The 17,802-nt window shown below is 41.5% G+C and overlaps 1 protein-coding gene across 31 annotated transcripts in view; it reads left to right on the top strand.

The window, feature by feature from the left end:
* LOC124054897 (receptor-type tyrosine-protein phosphatase delta-like) overlaps positions 1-17,802 on the top strand; it is a 339,738-nt gene that overhangs the window by 115,469 nt on the left and 206,467 nt on the right. For all 31 annotated transcript variants that reach the window (XM_046381377.1, XM_046381378.1, XM_046381409.1 and 28 more), the window contains one exon: positions 14,744-14,816. The gene's annotated coding sequence lies outside the window, so the exon portion shown is untranslated. The remainder of the gene's footprint in view (positions 1-14,743; positions 14,817-17,802) is intronic.

The raw sequence follows: 17,802 nt of genomic DNA, 5'->3' as shown, positions 1-17,802 counted from the left end.
CACCATCCCCACACAAACTTGCACCGTTACTACTACAATCACAGTGTACACCACAGCTGTAGTCTACTAGTTGCTTTATTTATCACCCTGATCATTCCCACTCAGCAAATCAAATGCAACAGTTTTATTAAGGGTCTTCGATAAATCTGTGGACTGGGCATGACAGTGGCTATGAAGCAAAATGCTGCTGGGGAAGGTTTGATGTGTATATAATGCTCTGTGCATTCTGAGCACTTCATCACTGCACAACCTCAGTCACCCTGTAACCCCTTCAGACCACACCATGAATGCAAACACATTCTTAATGGAGCCTTCGCACAACTTTGCAGAACGACATAACAGTGATTATAATTGTGATGGAAAATACAGATTTTGAAGGTTGTTTGTGTTTTGCATGCATTGTGAACAGATAAATACATATGCGTGGATAAGCGTGTTTTTACAAAAACGTTAAAGCAATAAATGATTCCATCATCTGAACACAAAGCATCTCAGTATTTCCAGAAGTGTCCATCCATTTTTCTTTGCACTTGACAAATGTATTGCTGAGGACTCGGGGTGCATGACATTTATTGGCCTGGTAATGGAAAATTTCAGATAACTGGCTATCGTCCAATTAAGAAATTTCAACCTATAAATTGTATATTGATTCAGGGGTTAAAGAAATCCATGCCACAGCTGTTTTAGGTTTTAGTACTAAAGTGAAAACTGCGATTCCCCATTTTGCTCCACTTTGTTAAGAAATAGAGTGTTTAAATGAATATGTGCCACAGCAGTCAACTGAGGGATCCAGTAATTTTACGATCAGACGTATGAAAGAATAGTTTCTATGATTGTCATTATTATCATAACAGTGCGGTAATGTGCAAATTAGATGACTGACTAAAATACTGAGATGATAAGAAATTTTTGATATGTATTTAAGGTTAATCGATTGTTCTATAAAGTAATAGAGAAAGTTTAGAATAATTAGGAAATTGATCGACTAATGGAAAAAAAAAAATCTAATCAATCAATTGATGAAAAAGAAATTGCAGCCTAAGGCTACGTTAAACCCAGAGCCATGTGAATAGAGGCTGGGATCAACTCCCTCTCTCAACAGCGCTGTTATACTTAATGAGGTGTCATTTAATCTGAGTTCTAAAAGAAAGCTGCAAAGCAGCAATCCCGCAGGTCAAGCAGTCAGCTTGTCATTTTGAGCGGGCACTGCACGAGTGAATTCAAACACACCCCGCCATAGGCTGCCTTTTACGCCGACTCAGATTTACAGTCAGTGCAGCTAAATTCAAATTGGCTTTGAAATGTTTGCACACATGGCTTTGTAAGCGTTATGGTATGTACAAGTAGACTTCTCTGCTATGCCAATGTCACTGTCACCTGCTGGGCCGTAATCATGCATACGCTCTGGACTTGTTAAGTGCTTTCCCACTTTCTTTTCAGCCTTGAATTGCAAATGTGAGGAATTAAGTTTGAAGCAAATGCGTTGCATGTTCACCTCACTGTCCACCATTAGCTAATTGGCAGCATTGCGCGCACAGCGAGGACAAGAAAAAAGACAGGAAAAAAAAGGAAGCAGTCATCTTCAGAGCGTGAGAGTGAGACACATTCAGACTAAGACAATTCAACAATGAAAAGACAATTCCCATGTGTCCGACTTTCCTCTCACTTTTCCACTTTAATTTATTGATGCGAAGCTTTAAATGCTCAACTGAATCATTTTTTTTATGAACAAAAGGATGCTTATTTTAGCAATAAAATGACAGATATATCTAAAACAGGCAAATGAATATCTGAAACGGCCACTCCAATTAACCACGTGTGTGTTTTGGCACATTTACGCTGTAGTAACATGCACAGATAGCACAGTATTATATGTGGTGGGACATCTGTGTCTGTGCATTCATGAAACAAAATTGCATGCGTCGGTGCAGGTATAAATCCTTTATACATTAAAACAGATGTACGCATCTCATGGCCTACTGATTGCATGAAGCGATGCCTGTCCCCAGCAGTAATATGTGTGAAATTACATCTGTGCTACAGAGCCCTTAGGTGTAAGAGTATAATGCTGGTGCATCTCACGTGGGAGAAAAGTTATTGATACAGATTAGAACTGTGAATAAGGTATTTAAGACAGCATCTTTGGAAAAAAAGGTTAATTTTGTTGTTTGTATTGTTTTTTTAATTTTTAAAATGACTACAATCTTCATGCCTAATTGATTCAAATTTCAGGTTTTGTTTGACCAAATAGCTGAAGATTTTTGTCACTGTTTTATGGGACTTTATGGGACTCTGCGACAGACAAACAGTCTCACAAAGGTGATTTTTCAAGTCATTGTGGAGTCAATCTTCTATCTTTATCCTGATGTAATTTATGTATACTGTGAAAGGGTTTGTCATTGTGTCTGAGCACAGTGGGAGAACGGTACATCTCAGTGGGGAATCTTATGCTGCTGAATTACATCATATTACCTCCATGTAACTGTGCAGATAAATTGCAGGGTTTAATAACACCACACTAACCACCACGCTATCATCGTAGTTCTGTCATGTGCGAGATTTGGAGACACTCTTTGTGTGTTAAAGTCAGCCTTTCATAAATCTTGACGCATGTAGGGAAAATAGCTCAACGGTGTTTCTAAAGGATCTCGTATGAATCCTTCAGGGAGCAGCGCGTGGATCTTGTATCAGGTTAGATTTAAGATGTGTGCACATATGCCTGTTGGTCAGGTTTGGACGTAGTTTTCTTTTACGTGTGCATTATCAGTGATTCTGATTTTGAATTGACCTAAATGATGGCGTTTCATGGTTGGTAAAAACATTTAGGCCTCTATTTTGCATGTTTTCTCAAATTTGGTCACCATGCCAGTGTTGGTTACAGCTCTGCATGTCATTTTGTTCATAGACAGTGACTCTCTAAATTGGCAATTACAAAATGTCAGCGATCACAGCAGAAATTATTTCTGTCACAGGCTCGCAAAAAACAGATGGTTTTAGATAAACACAGGGCTCCCTCAGATCAAGTGTGGTTGTTTAAAACACATTGAAGCCACGACTGTACAGAGCTGAGATTGTACATTATTTCACTCTTTCTTCCATGGGGTTTCAGGTACAGTTGGACTGATGAAGAGCTCACCTTACGTGTAATGAGACATCACCACTTTCCCGTTTGCATAATCAATTTTCTTCCCACATCCTGTCACCTTGTCTGTATCTGTTCTGCATCTGTACTGCATTACTTTGAGGTTTCACAAGGAACAATCTTTTCATTGTCTTCTGCATCTGTTAAAAGCTTCAGCATATCTCATATCACAAACGTGGGGATTCACAGCCTGTGCTTTGACTCCATGGTTCATGCAGAATAACTGTTTGGGACTTTTAAATGCTGATATTTCCCTGCTGCTGTGGTATTTAAATCTATTTTCAACAAGGTTTCATCAATCTACACAGAAATAACACAACTTTAGAGGACAGAGATGTGACTGTTTACTAATTTTAAAGAGTCTAATTAAAGCACAAGTGTTGTTAGAAAATAAAAATATGTGAAAATGGAGGATTTGGATGCTTTTGTGTGTGGGATTATGAAGGCATATTCACTCTCTCTCTCGTCGTATTAGATTTGCTTAACCCATACAGAAACTAAAAATATAAAAATAAATAGTTTAGAGGGAGATTAATGCTCTTAACTACTCAATAGTCTACAGTGGTTGCTTGGCAACCCAACCTCATGAATCCCTTACAACCAGAGACAAAAGTTCTAGCAATCTTTCTGGTAAAATTACAATTTGTTGATTTTATATTTCAGTTTGTGTACAGATTTAATAAATCAGGTACAATATGAGCTTTAGAGGTGCTGGTAGGGAGACTTTTATACTCTGAACAGAACCAGGCAAACTGTTTCTCCCACCTCCAGATTTTCTGCTAATCTCCTGGTAGCTCGAGCTTCATATTTAATGCACAGACATGAGGGAGGTATAGATCTTCTCACATTAACTCTCAGAAAGAGCACCCGTCTAAAAGTGAATTTCCAAAAATGTCGATCTATTCCTTTAAGACATCGATTCATCTGCAGACTTGACTCAAAGTCCCCGATGACTGTTGTGTTAACAGTCAAGCAATCTCAGAACGTGCTTCGCTTTGTTCAACGGCCAACGCTTCTTTCCTCCAGCATGTGGGAAAAGAATCTTCTCTACCATGAAAAAGGTGCTTAGTTTGGTTGTGACTGGGTTGTTAGAAGACACTTGCCTTCAGGAAAGAACAGCAAAGCAATGTATTATAGAACTGCTGTGGTTCATCTCCCTCCAGCTGTTCTTTAGAGTAATGACCACAGATATTCTCACCCTGCTCAAGACCTGACATGTCCACCACTGCCAATCCGGCCTAAGCGGCGACATGCTTGTTTTCTCAGGCATGTGTCCTCCTTTCTCATTAAATACGATGTAAAATGTGGGTGCAAAGCATTGCAGTGAAATATTCTACATAACAATGCCCCGTATAGCATATCCTGACCAGACAACACACACACTCACACATGTGCCTCTAGAAAAGAAAAAAGAAATAGAAAAACAGCAACACAATCAGCAAAGCCATTTTTAATGAGCCTCTTCCCCTCTCCTATCAGAATGGAATTAGGACAGCACTCAGCAACTGAGGGGAGCGAAGCTTGGAGAATGGGGGCACATGGCAGTTGGAAAAAGTCTTCATTAAAGACAGTGAAGTGGTGGTAGGAGGAGGAAGAGAAGGAGGGGGGCAAAAAAAAAAAGAAAAAGAGTCAGAGTGACTTAAGTGATCCAGAAATGCTTCTCCCCTCCTGTCTCTGCCACCTAATCAGGGAGACAAAGTTATGCCGGTCAGAGCGTTTGTTATTCCAGCTAATCCCTCATCACGGTATTTCATCAGGTTTGGCATTTGGCTATCTGCATTAATTAGATGTGCGAATGGACACAGCGTTAATAACTGACACACGGCAGATAATGAGAAATCGTGTGCAAGGCTGTATCCTCTCACCATCGCGCTCCCTTTGTCAGCACTGATACCTCTGTGCTTGAAACACTGCATCGTGTTTACCTGCACAGGATTTCATTTATTGATGATTCAGGCTGTTTTTGGTGCCAGTGGCGATAATGTACTGTCTGCACTTTGGGAGATAAGTGTGTTCTGGCGCAATAGTTTGGACTTGTTTGGAACGTCTCTCCCTCTGTCTCATTCTCTATTTTTATCTGCGCTCTTCTCCTCAAATTTTTCTTCCACTCTCTCCTTTTCTTTTATCCAACATTTCTCCTTACTCCCGTCGCCATTCTCTCCCATTCACTCTCTCTATCTCACCTGTCTTTCTATTTTTTTTTTGTCAGAGCCTCCCAGAGGAGAGGAAGAAGCCCTATCTCTCTTTTGCACACTCTCCTCACTTTTTAGACTGTCTCCTCCCTCTCCAACTCCCCTTCCTCCCTCCTTCCCGCCTTCATCCATATCAACACCAGGTGAATAGCCCTCTCCCTAATATTCATTCACACTGTTTCCCTTCTTCATGACTGCCTCCCCTTCTCTGGCTGTTTTTCTGTCTCGCTGTACCACTTTCAGTTTACACTCCACGCTTTAATATTCTGTCATCCATCCTCGCGCTGCTTCTCGATGCTTATTCTCTCCCCTCCCCACCTTCCACCCCTTCCTCCTTCGCTTTCTCCTCCTTCCGGTGACGTGACTTTCACTTTAGTATTCTGTAAGTCATCGCCAAGTGTATGGCGTTGCACCTCACTCCGTCACAGGTCTCAGATCATCTGCAATCACGGCAGGCATGATGTCTTTGACCTTACCGTCTCCTCTCATGTAAATGCACGCTGCTCACTGTATCTCCAGCTAAAACAACCTCCTGGAATTCATTACCTTCTCTGTTTCCTCATTCTTTCTTCACCCCATTGCTTTCCTTCCTTCTTTCTTGCTCACTCTGTGTTGCACCCTTTAAAGCGCAACCCTGTGTTAGACAAGGTATGTTGACAAGGAATACATTCTTATTTACAGGAACAGCCTTGGGGTGTAGTTGCAAAGAGAGAGAGGGTCACACTCATTCACACCTTCACACCTGGAAACTGCCCAGTGTTGTACTTTTTGCCACCAGGCAGCTTCACTGGAGCAGTTTCAGAGCCTTGCTAAAGGGCACTTGAGTAAACTGTAAAGAGTTCTCGGGACAACTGGAGATTTTGTCCACTTTCTGCTTCTTGTTCTACTTTACTTTTACCTTTTCTTCAATCCTTCCCTCATTCATTTCACCATCTATCTTCTTCGTAACCTTTACATTTGGTTACCCATCTGTTTTTCCCACCAGCCTCTCGCTGTCACACATGAAGAGTGTGTCAGCGAGGATTCAAAACATGTCGGAGTGACGTCAGGTCAGTCTCATTTTTTTTTAACCCTCTGACATCGGTGAAGGTTTTTTTTTCTGTCTCCTTCCTCCTCTTCCGCCCTTCCTCGCCCGCCATTGTAAATAACTGATTACGCCTTTGAGTCATTCCATCAGTTTGTTTTTTTCTAGCCTAATGATTCTTGTCACGGTGCAGAACATTAAGGCACGCACAGATCCCTAGTGTGCCAGAGGCTTTATCTTTCAACTTTCAAATCCCAGAAGCTCCTTCAGTCCTCTCTTTGGAGAGTTGGCACCAAAAGCCCAATCTCTCAGTCAATTTATCAGGCGGCCAAGTCATCATTATTTTGTACATAGTGCCATGATCTTACTGTCATTAAAATGTGTCGCTTACATAACCACCAAGGACGCAATATCTCTTGCTGGGAAGAAGTACAGAAAACACCATGTGTGCATACACAGGCGCTCACACTCACAATCTGATTTATTTATATGTTTTCATGCACTTATTTACTTTCCTTTCTCCATTTTGGAAAACGAGATGATTCCAAAGGAATGAACGCTCGATAAGCACAAGTCACGAGTAAAATATTCAAACTGTGCCCTATTTACAAAGGCTGGAGAGTTTCTCTCCCACCGCGATCACATGTTTGTTATGTGATATAAAAAGAGATGCAGAAGCAACTCCGGAGACCTCATCTACAGATATTATGCGCCAAGCAAAATCTGTTTATAGCAACTGTAAACACTTTAGTTTAGTGCATTAAAATCTACTCAAAATTTAGGCAGTTGTCAAGTTTTGCTCAAGGGATAGTCCATGTCGTCTTTCACCAAAGGTGTGTTGGTGTTTCTGGTGAAGGGTAGGATGTTTGGAGAGTACAGTAGAAGAAGCCTTGTGAGTACTTATGCAAAATCCAGTGCGCTCCCACACCTGTGTGCAAAGGTCCATATCTGTGTGTTTGTGTGTCAGGATGAGCTGCCAGACGGCTGCTATCTTCGTGAGTCAGACGGGCAGGGAAGCTGGCAAGGCACGCAGATCGTTTGAAGTACTGGTCTTCCCCAAAAGTTCGATCCGCCCCGAGGAAACTTGTTCCACTTTTCTGATTCCCATATAGTGGGAGTGAAGGGAAGGGTATTTGTTCCTATTTGCTATCGACATCTCTCTACACAGACACTTGTGTGTAGCAGACCAGTAAAGGTAACTAAGATATTTATTTGGCCTGGCTGTGAAATTCTTTTCTATTTCGTTGGCCGGCTTGGGACAGAAGTGGGCCAAGCAGTTGTTCTAGCCCAAATCTTAACAGGAACTACTACATATATCCACCCACCCCTTGACTATACACTGGTTTGCTCTGTCTTTGCCAGTTCTCTGATTTTCTTTCTTTCTTTCAACCTTCATCTAAATATGCCTATCATTCATTCTTTCTTTTTTCAGAATTTGCTATATCCCCTTTCCCCTCCAGCTGAAACCTTTTATCTCTCTTTGCATCTCCTGATCATCTTTACCTATTTTCCCACCTGATTTCCTCCCTTCCCTCTACCCGAGGCTTACAGTACATGCTCTTGGAAGCTCTTGTCATTCCATCTGAACTGAATACCTTTTCTTCCATTGGTTAATTAAAGCAACTCTCACATTATTAACAAGATTCCTCTGAGATCCATCAAATATCCTGACCAGTAAGTAAAAATTAGACTGAAAGAGGAAGACAGAAGGAATGAAAGAAAGACATAGGTGGTAATAGAGAGGGAAAGAAGAAGGAGGAGAGAAGGGAGGGAGCATATTGTGGAGAAACAGAGAGCCTCAAGAGTGATTCAGCCATTGTTACTCATCCCCTCCTTTTTGCAAGAGGGCTCATGTCATGAGTATTTTAAGTGCTCTCCATTCCGTTGTTCTCCTTTAATCCTGTTAGATAACTCTCTTCCTCCCTCCTCCTTCTGCGCCTTTCTTTCTATTTCTCTTCTTTCCTCCTCCGCTCCCCGCTGCCCACTCAGCAAACGGCGAGTCTCATGCTCTCTGCCACAAAAGAGGCAAGAGTGTGCCTAAACAAGGTAAAGGAAAAGGCAGAGGAAGTAAGAGCAATAGGGAGAGAGAGAGAACGCGGGAGAGAGAAGATGACAAAGATGTGGCGGCACCGGTAGGCGTCGGAGAAATCTGCTGGCCAGCGCAGGCTCATTTGTTAAGAGGAGGGATGAGCGTGGACGAGAGCCAAGACAGTGGCAAGTGAGTTGAGAAGTCGAGCCTGCACACAGCTTGTAGTTAAAAGGAAACGGGATGGAGATTGTGTTGATATGAAATACATGTGAATCAGAAGGCACTGACAGCTCAAAAAGCTATGAAACATGGCAACATCTGAACATGTGTCAATACCTTGGACAACTTCACTAAAATACACACACTTGTGACACACACACAAAAAGAATGAGAGCTCTCACATAAAAACTGTATTTTGTAAGCTCAAAATGGAGCCAACCTTTTCCATTCCCTATTATTTTTTTTTTAAAGTGTCTCATGATAAGAGGTTGAATCACACTGGATTCACAATTGTATTCCAAGCACTATGTGATGCAATGTTTCAAACCTGCCTTGTAACCACAATGCAAAACCAGCAACACTCCATCAACCTCACTCGAGCGGCTTGTAGTTCACAAGAAATACATTTCCCACAAGCCCCCGTGCTCAGACCATCATTTACATGAGGACACTTACAAATGAGGGAATTGCAGAGAAGGAGAAGGAGTTTGGCACTGTAGTTCATTTGCCAAGACGAAGCAGCCACTTTCCTGCAGCTCTTTGCATGGGGAAAAAAAAATGGGTCACAAGAGCGGAGGAAGAATTTGCCAGACCGATAGCACAGACTAGTGGTGAAGGACTGGAACTGAGTGAAAGCAGTGGTGGCAAATCTTGAGACTGTTTGAGCAATAGTCAGTCAAATCCAACCACCCTAATTTCAGCTATCACTGCAAGAGGATAATCCCCTTTGATACATAACATCATTACCATTTGCTTGAACAAATCTAACCTTTTCATTCCCATTCGGACCGTATGATTTACTTATAAATTACAGTCTTCGTCTGCCTGCCAAAGAAATTAATTCAGCACAAAGAGGAGGCAGGTGGGGCAGGCACTTGTGCCAGTAAGAATTTGCATGACCCAAAAATGCCCTGCCTCTCTTCCAACTCCATAAATCAAAGGGACATAGAGAATCCCCCGATGCCTCCATTCTTTGTCCTCAAAGGTGATAAATTGATTCCTGGGTGGCTAATAAGCAGAGGCACAGGGCGGCCCAAACCTCCCAAAGATTTATGCAGCGGCAAGTGGATTTATAGAGGAGGAAAAGTGAGCGATCTGGAGAACAAAATCTATTTACTTCATTCCTTCTCCCTGCACTCATGAGATCTGAGATGGGGAAACTCCTTAGGGAAACTCGGTGGTATGAGTATCGAAGAAGTAATCTATCAGAACAATAGAAATAGAGTATCTGTCATGAAGGCAATGAATGTGATGGAATTACCAGGTTTTGATTGATGAACATGTGTTTTCACTGACAAAGAATCTCAATCCATGTGAATGTGCTCATGCCTTTGGATGGGTCACAACTCAATACAACTGTGAGTAGATTTTATTCGCTGACCTTGCCCCTCCTCCATTAAGTCTGCTCCAATACCAGAACCAAAAGTCAAAATAACACACACTTAAGCATTCTTTGGTTTGTCAGCCATCTTGCCAAATGAAGAATGTGGAATGCAGTCTAACAGCTTGCATTTACCTGGCATAAGAAAAACCTTTTGAGGCAACTCAGCCAGTCATCATAATGATGTGGGGAGATATGGTGACAGGAAAAAAACAGCCTTTTAAGAACACGATCAATGCTATCATCTTCTCCCAAGCTGACTGGAAAAAGGGACAGAATCCAGTGGCATAGAGTTTCCTAACAGTGTGGAAGGCACATGGAGCTACCTTCCTTTCCTTTCTCTTCATCTAATTCTCCCACTTTAGCCTTAATGTGTTTTCCCTCTTCATGCCCTTCCTCACTGCATCTTCCTGTTCCATACTCAGTTTCCTCTTCTCATCTGATTTCTCACCCTTTACCTTGTTTGTCTCTTCCTCACCTAACCCCTTCATCTTTTTAAACTGCGCATCCTCTCGCTTTCTGTCTACAACGCACTCTCTCTTCTCTGCCGTCTTTGCACTGACAGCATGCTTATCCTGTTGTGTTGATGAGATATTTTAACGATTAACATTACGCATGCTGAGCAGATTATGATAGCCTCGAGGGAGGAGCAGTTTCAGCATGATGGAAAGTTTTCAGCATGGTAGAAAACTCTGCTGACAGAAGGGCTTTGACAGGAGACATGGAAAAGGTACAGCGCAAAGATGAGGTCTGTACTCACCTTTTCTCCATCACCACAGCAGCAGCAGCAGCAGCTTTCGACGATCTTCAACCTAAAAACAAAGATGGACATGAAAATTCAGCTTGCGTCAAATGTCTGCAATGCTTGTGTGCAGAGGACAAACCTTGACTGTGGATAAAAATGTGGCTATTTACAAAAGGATTAGCAATTACACTAAGGAGAGGAAGGCCACCAACTTATAGGCTTATAAATAAAGCACCAACACATGCTCTTTTTTCACACCTACTATGCAAATAACTCCTCTTAGGTAAAAGTTGCTGCCTCATGAAGTGATTTTTAAAATATGTATCTTTGAGTTTGGATGGAAACGTTTCTCGCTGAGACACCTCACATGGCAGATATGATGTCCCGTCAACAGCAGCCTGACTATTGCAAACGTATGCAAATGTGTCTAAAATATCAAACCTCTTCCCACCCAAAGCGTATCTTTTTCAGGTTGCATGACGGCAATTCTGAACAGACATATGATGCACCATATAACTAATTCCATCTACGTCTGACAGTGACGCTACCCTGTGCCACTGAGGCAGCTGCTGGTACAGAGAGAGAGGGGGAAGCAAAAGGCACATCACTTCCCAAATGCTCATTTTTAGCTGGCTTGTTTGGGCACAGCGCACCAGAGCTGACGAGCTGAGCACAGAGTTTTTGACACAATGGTGTCAAACTCGAGACTGTGATGTTCAGCTCACACAAGTGAATAGCATCGCACCTGCTGGCAACATGCAGACACAGACACAAACAGACTGTTATCAAATCCACGCGGCAATTAGTGTTTTTGGGAGTGATGCAAATCCTAATGACACATTTGCCTTACATTGTTTAGAAGCTTTCAGGGAGATGGCATATGGTATCTATTGGAACTGGTGAAACAATGTGATAATTGAAGTGCAATTTAGCTCTCAGGCATGCAGTTTTGGAAATATACTGTGTTGTTTAATTCTGATAAGTCAGATTACTTAATTTTTTAAACTAGGTACAATGTAATATTTAAAAAAAATGCAGGAGGTTAAAGCCAGTGTCAGAGATGATCCAAACTTAGCTCCTGTGTAACGGAAGACTTGATATCTTGAGAGCCTTGTTTCTCCTTATCGTTCTTGTTCATCCAAATTATTTAACAGATGGGAGCCTCACTGTTTTCGGTGTCATGTTATGTTAGTGTTGAACTGAAGTCTACTGAAGCCTATCTTTTAAATTTTTCACCAAAGTGAAACAACTTTACGAACTTTAAACCAGCAACAATTTCTGCCAATGTAACAAATGGTCTTGCGGCTGCATTAGTCAATATTTCTATGTGAAAAATGGGTCTAAAGAACTGCATTGTATGTGCACTATGAGCAGTGTCCCTTCTAGTGACGAACCCACACCCAGTTTCCCTAAGCTCTACAAGGTGTTTTTAGGTGTATTGTTATGGTTTGATGGCCCACAATGTTACCGTTCCTTGGCTAAACCCATTGTAGACACCAAACCGCAGACAGACACAGTTACCAACTAGTGGCTGAATACAGACTTAACACTTCATGTCCAAAACAGCACAAAAAGGTTTGTGAATACTCGGCCTTAAGTTTTTTCATTTCTGCTGGATGTCAGGGCGCTTGTCAACCAGTTTGCCATACTGCTTTTATAAGGTGATTCTAATTACATTTTCTGTTCTGCTGTTCCTAAATGACAGGAAAAATAAGTGAATGTAGGTTTAATTTCAGCTTAGAAGCAATTGCTCGATTTTCATTTCTGTTAATTATTTCAAAAGTTCATGCAATGAACCAGTTAAACTGCTACCCCAGTTAGCACATAGTATTCATTGCTGGGCCATGTTTGAAACTCAACAGCATATTAGTTGACATTTCTAAAGCATCAAATTGCCATTTTTTTTCACAAGCTTGAAACTGGTTTTACCGTGGTCCTCCAATAAACACTGACTCACCCCTCATACCACAGTCCATTTCCTGTGCTGTTTATACAAGCCCGATGGCGCCATAATTCCTATGCTTTGTCAGCAGCAAAGCATGTTGTAAATCACCAGTCATTTATGACTGGGTGTGATCTCCCCAGAATCCAATCAGAGCATTTAAAAAAAAATAAACAAATAAGGATTAGATTTTTTTTTCTAACTGCTCCCACTTGACTGGCATTTTAGACGTTGTGTATGGATAAGTAATATCTTCACCTGCACCTCAACATTCCGGTGGTTTTATGAGTCGAGCCGGTGTCTCGGTTACTGTTCAGGGGAAGGTCATAAACTGGCAATTTATGTCTGAAGTGCAGGCAGGAATGCTGATGCTACTGTCAGAGAGCAGAGATACTGGCTGGTTCGACTCACATGTAATGGAAACCGTAAAGTCCACAACTTCATGCCTTAACTCATGCACCTTACACAATGTGCTCACACAAAGGAGTTAACATAACTAGAAGACAGATGATAGAATGGCCTAATAAGATAGATGGAGGGTAACTTTGCTCCTTGTGACACTAAAAGCGGGCTTCACACTTTCAGCGACTTACATCACATTTCAAGTCTAATTTGAGGTCTAAGTGCGCCAAGTGCGCTGCCAGTGCTAAATTTAATCATCATAATGAGAAATGAGAAGATTTCTGAAGCTCTCAAGCTTCCAGTGTTGTCTGGAAAATACTTTTCAGTACAAACACAATCTCACAACAGTGTTCATTAACACACCACAAGCTAATATGACGCTACATCGATTGCTGCACCATCTACTTTTTTCACAACAGATATCTGGACTTTTAAGCCACCAGTGTTAATTTATGGGCATTTTAATTGCTATAGACAGGGTCCATTAGCATAGCTTCTTGGGTGGCCATGGCCATGTTTCTCTAAATCATTAAGCTAATTATACAAGCTAATTAATCAGTATGCTTGAAATGGGCTGGGTGAGCAGGCACAGCTCTTTGTTGGCTTGCATAATAAAAGGAGTCCATTTTTAGATGGGGGAAATGAAGAAGGGGAGGGAGAAAGAAACTTTGATCTCGAAAGTAAACATGTGATTTTTGCATATCAAGTGCTTCGGCACAGAAAAAAAAATGCGAAGTAGGATTACAGATGCAGAAAAGTCAAGCTGGATTCACATTTGCAGTGCTTTGAAGATGCAGAATATTGCATGGGGACAGAAGATAAGAGAGGCAGTGTGTGCCATAGTGTCCAACATCCAATTATCACTGTCATTGTCATGCAAGACAAACGCAAGCCGTCAACCTTTTGTGCCGCTGCGACGTTAGAGGACAGTCAAACAATTTCAAGCATGTGCTTTCCTCTCGTTACTGACATTATCTTGGTCTTCGAAATTTATAAGGTAAACACGAGGTCTGTTAATATTGATGTGTGTGTGTGTGTGTTTGTAAAAGCCTGTCTGTATGCTCTTAAGAATTAGGAGGACCTCTATGCTTCTTGGACAATCATTTCAGGTCCCTTGCCACCCTATTATTTTGCAGTCATCAATTCAGACCGAGCAGTTGACAAAATCAATTAGGGTTCCGTATTTGTGTACTGTATGGCCATGGCTGGGCATGCATCTGTTTGTGTATGTGTACGTCAGGCACATATTCATGCTTTCTTGCACACAACTAAGGGTGTATGAGAGTCACTGTCAGAAATTATTACTTACAAGCAGAGACGACCAAACATTCTGCTACTCTGTCTTCAGTATGTGGTGGAGACACTGTCAGCATTCATGCAGGAGTCTATTTTTAGCAGCTCTCGTTATACACAAAATCACCTTCCCAAAACTGCTTGAAGCACGTTTACAAAACCCAATGGGACTATACTGATTAGGCAGGCATAGTGCATAGTGGCGGCAGTGTGTGTATATTTATGCTCACCTGAACACATGTCAGTTTGTGACTATGTATGTATGTATCACTGTATAGCAATCTATATGTTTAGCTGTGAATGGACAGCGATACAACACACTAAAGCATGACATATGACCTGATCCCTCTCTCTCTCTCTCTCTTTCCCTCCAGGGAGGTTCTGAGGAGTTCTCTTCTTTCATCACTCTGGTCCGAGGCAGCAATCGCAAGAGATTATTCCAAACGGGTAAGATCCACCCTCCTTGAAATTGAATTATTTAATAAAACACTCTATCTATGGCAGTCATCGGTGACCCAAATGCTGTTTTCATTCTTCAAATGTCAACAATTTAATAACGTGATCCCACAGAAATCAAATCAAGGGTCAATCTACTAAATGTTGTTAGTATAGAGGAACATAAGGAAAGAATACACGTCTTCACATGATCTATTGTTCAGTCATAGTAAACTGGTTATTTGACTGCCTGACTTAATAACACTTGAGCTTGGAAAACAAGTTAAGTTTGATTTCCTTTTTTTTTGATCCAGGCTAGATGTTCTACAGAATGTAAAACAGTAAATGCCCTTTTCACTAGCCGTGTTTACAGTATCAATACAGTAAATTGGCCTGCTGTAATCACATTTCAAATGTTTGACCAGCAGTTTCCTCATAAACATTTACAGATCGGTACCAGTGATGCTGCTGTGTGGCCACTGTATTGCACTGATGCTTAATTGCTTGTAATATATCTGGTATTGCTCAGTACAGCATAACGACACACATAAAGCATGCTAATGGTGCCCTCTGGAGTACAGAAATCTCTACTGCTCTTGCTGCTCTGCTGATCTGTTCGCCACACCAGAACTGTGGAGATGACGCATCCATTCGCACTTCTCACAGCATTTTGATGGAGGACTGATTGGTTCTTTTAGCACGTTGTGCTGGCCTAATTACACATACAAACACAGAGACCACAACAAGAGGCTTCCTGAGGGCCAGGAAAAAAGCAATAAGCAATTACAGTAGGTGACCCAAATAGGAACACGCTGGAAAATGCTGTCACAAGACCGCAGTAATACCATTTGCCTTCTTCTGCATCATCATGTATGAAGAAGCACTTCACACTGCTTAGCGGTACTGCAATAAATCAACATGTCTCAGATTATATACCTCAAGGAATAACCCATTGTTATCGTCATCATAATAATGTTCTAGTTAAGATAATTAAAAGTACAGTTTATGTCCTGTGGGACCGGTGTGGAGTCACCCTCTATCACAGGACTGTTTTTTCAGATCAATGGGTAGCGCTGTGGTTTCTCCCACAGGACTTTGCGGGTGCGACTGTAATTGAGGCGCTTGTGTTGCTGAGAGTTGTTGTTCCCTGGGCAGAGGACAGCAAACATTGGAACTATCCTCTACACGTCCTTAGGATTTCCAATGAACTTATCAAATGCACCTGCAAGGAAAGTTTTCCCTTGTGCTATATTGAGATCACATTATGGCCGGGCTGCTCTAACTCAGTGTGTCCTTATTGGGACATGTACATGCCTTTGCTTTTATTTCTCATTCTGCTCGGCAGACTCAAATATATATCCCCAAGTGTGATAAATGGGTGTGTGTAAACGCTACGGGGCAATGATGCTTTTCACTCAGAGCATTTGACACATGTGATGCCCTGTGTCCCTTGCAGCAATTACTGTGAAAATTTGCAAAAATTTGTTCCAGGCTCATGTGGCAAAGTGACTTAAATTAAAGATGACAGCGACAAATGTAGCTTCAGTGGAAAGGCAAGACAAAAACGGTTAAGTAGAGACAAGTGAGTTAGACTAACTTTGTGCCTGAAGTGTTGTAAATGACAGCAACAGAATTGTCACTATCGTATAGTCTGTTGGAGGCCATTTAAATGTCCTGTTCAAGAACCATTAAGGCATTAAATTTAGATTCAATCTGTTGTTTCGTCTTAGAGAGAAAGCCTTGTTAAATCATGTTGTAGTGAGTGTTACCGAGAATGGTGGTCATGCAGGTGCCCAACACCTGTCAGATGGAGTTGTTATATAAAGCAGAATTTGCAGCAGTAGCAGGTGACCTGGTTTAAAAGCAGTAGCCAAAAAAAAAGAAAAACCTTTCCAAAGTCTACTTAAAACTGCTTACAATAAAGGAGAAGGGATCTGCCGAAAGTGAAAAATGCTGTCTCTTTAAAACTGGTAAAAAGGTCAAATGGCACAAATCATAAAGAATTAATGCTTCTTGAATGTGTAATATTAGGTTTAAGTGTAGGCCTTCCATTTGTATGAGTGTTATGACCTAACTGAGCACTGGTTCATCCTGCGACCTCAAAACAGTCAGAGTGTGCCTGATATGATTGTGTTTCCATACCTCTGAAATTATGATACATTGTGTTATGGCTACTGAGAGCCGTGTGTATGTGTGTGAGCATCTACGCATGTGTTGTGGGCCAGACGCAGCTGGGATGATTTATTACAGCGCTTGAAGGGACTTGTACTTTCACGAGGTCACATGAGTAACATGGCAGTCAGGCACAGCACACGTTCACTTCGGCCCCGCTGGCAACAGGGAGGCACGCCAAAACAGCTAAAACAGACTTCGGTTTGCACATATTCAGGTACACAGCTTGGTATATACTCATTGTAAACACACACACACAAGCCTACCCACTCACAGACATGCACACACACACACACGCAAACAAAATCAAATACTGTAATCCAAGCTTAATGCTGCTTTATCACCTGCACAGGAGGCAAACCTTATGCAAATGCACATAAGCTATTCCAAAGGCATGTCAGATTTAGGCCCGTCTTTAACGTGTCTTTTGAGAGGTTAATTCTATGCAAATACAGCCTCACGAGCTGAAAAAAAAAACTCTAAGGATATTTTTTCTAATAACACTGAGGATTGCCACTGAGATGCAAAGTGCAATCTTTAAGTTTGACCACGGATCATTATTTTGAGCTCAGATTTTAAGGGCAGCACCTCTGTACTTTAACTTTTTGTTTATTGCAAACATGAGTCTGTACAAGTTGAATCAGTTCATTCCCATGTTCAGATTTACAGTGAATTCATATGGTTACTCGGTGAAATGTATCTGGAACCACATTTTTTTTTTCCCCCTTTTGGAGAGCTTTGGTCTCCTAATTGTCACTTGCAGGTGTCACATTGTGTGAAATAATAAGAGTAGGAAAAATGAGAGACAAAATGAACGAATCAAAGC

This window comes from Scatophagus argus, chromosome 23 (assembly GCF_020382885.2).
Source record: "Scatophagus argus isolate fScaArg1 chromosome 23, fScaArg1.pri, whole genome shotgun sequence".
NCBI classification, from domain to species: domain Eukaryota; kingdom Metazoa; phylum Chordata; class Actinopteri; family Scatophagidae; genus Scatophagus; species Scatophagus argus.
The sequence above is the reverse complement of the archived record's forward strand: the minus strand, read 5'-3'. Positions and strand labels throughout refer to the sequence as shown.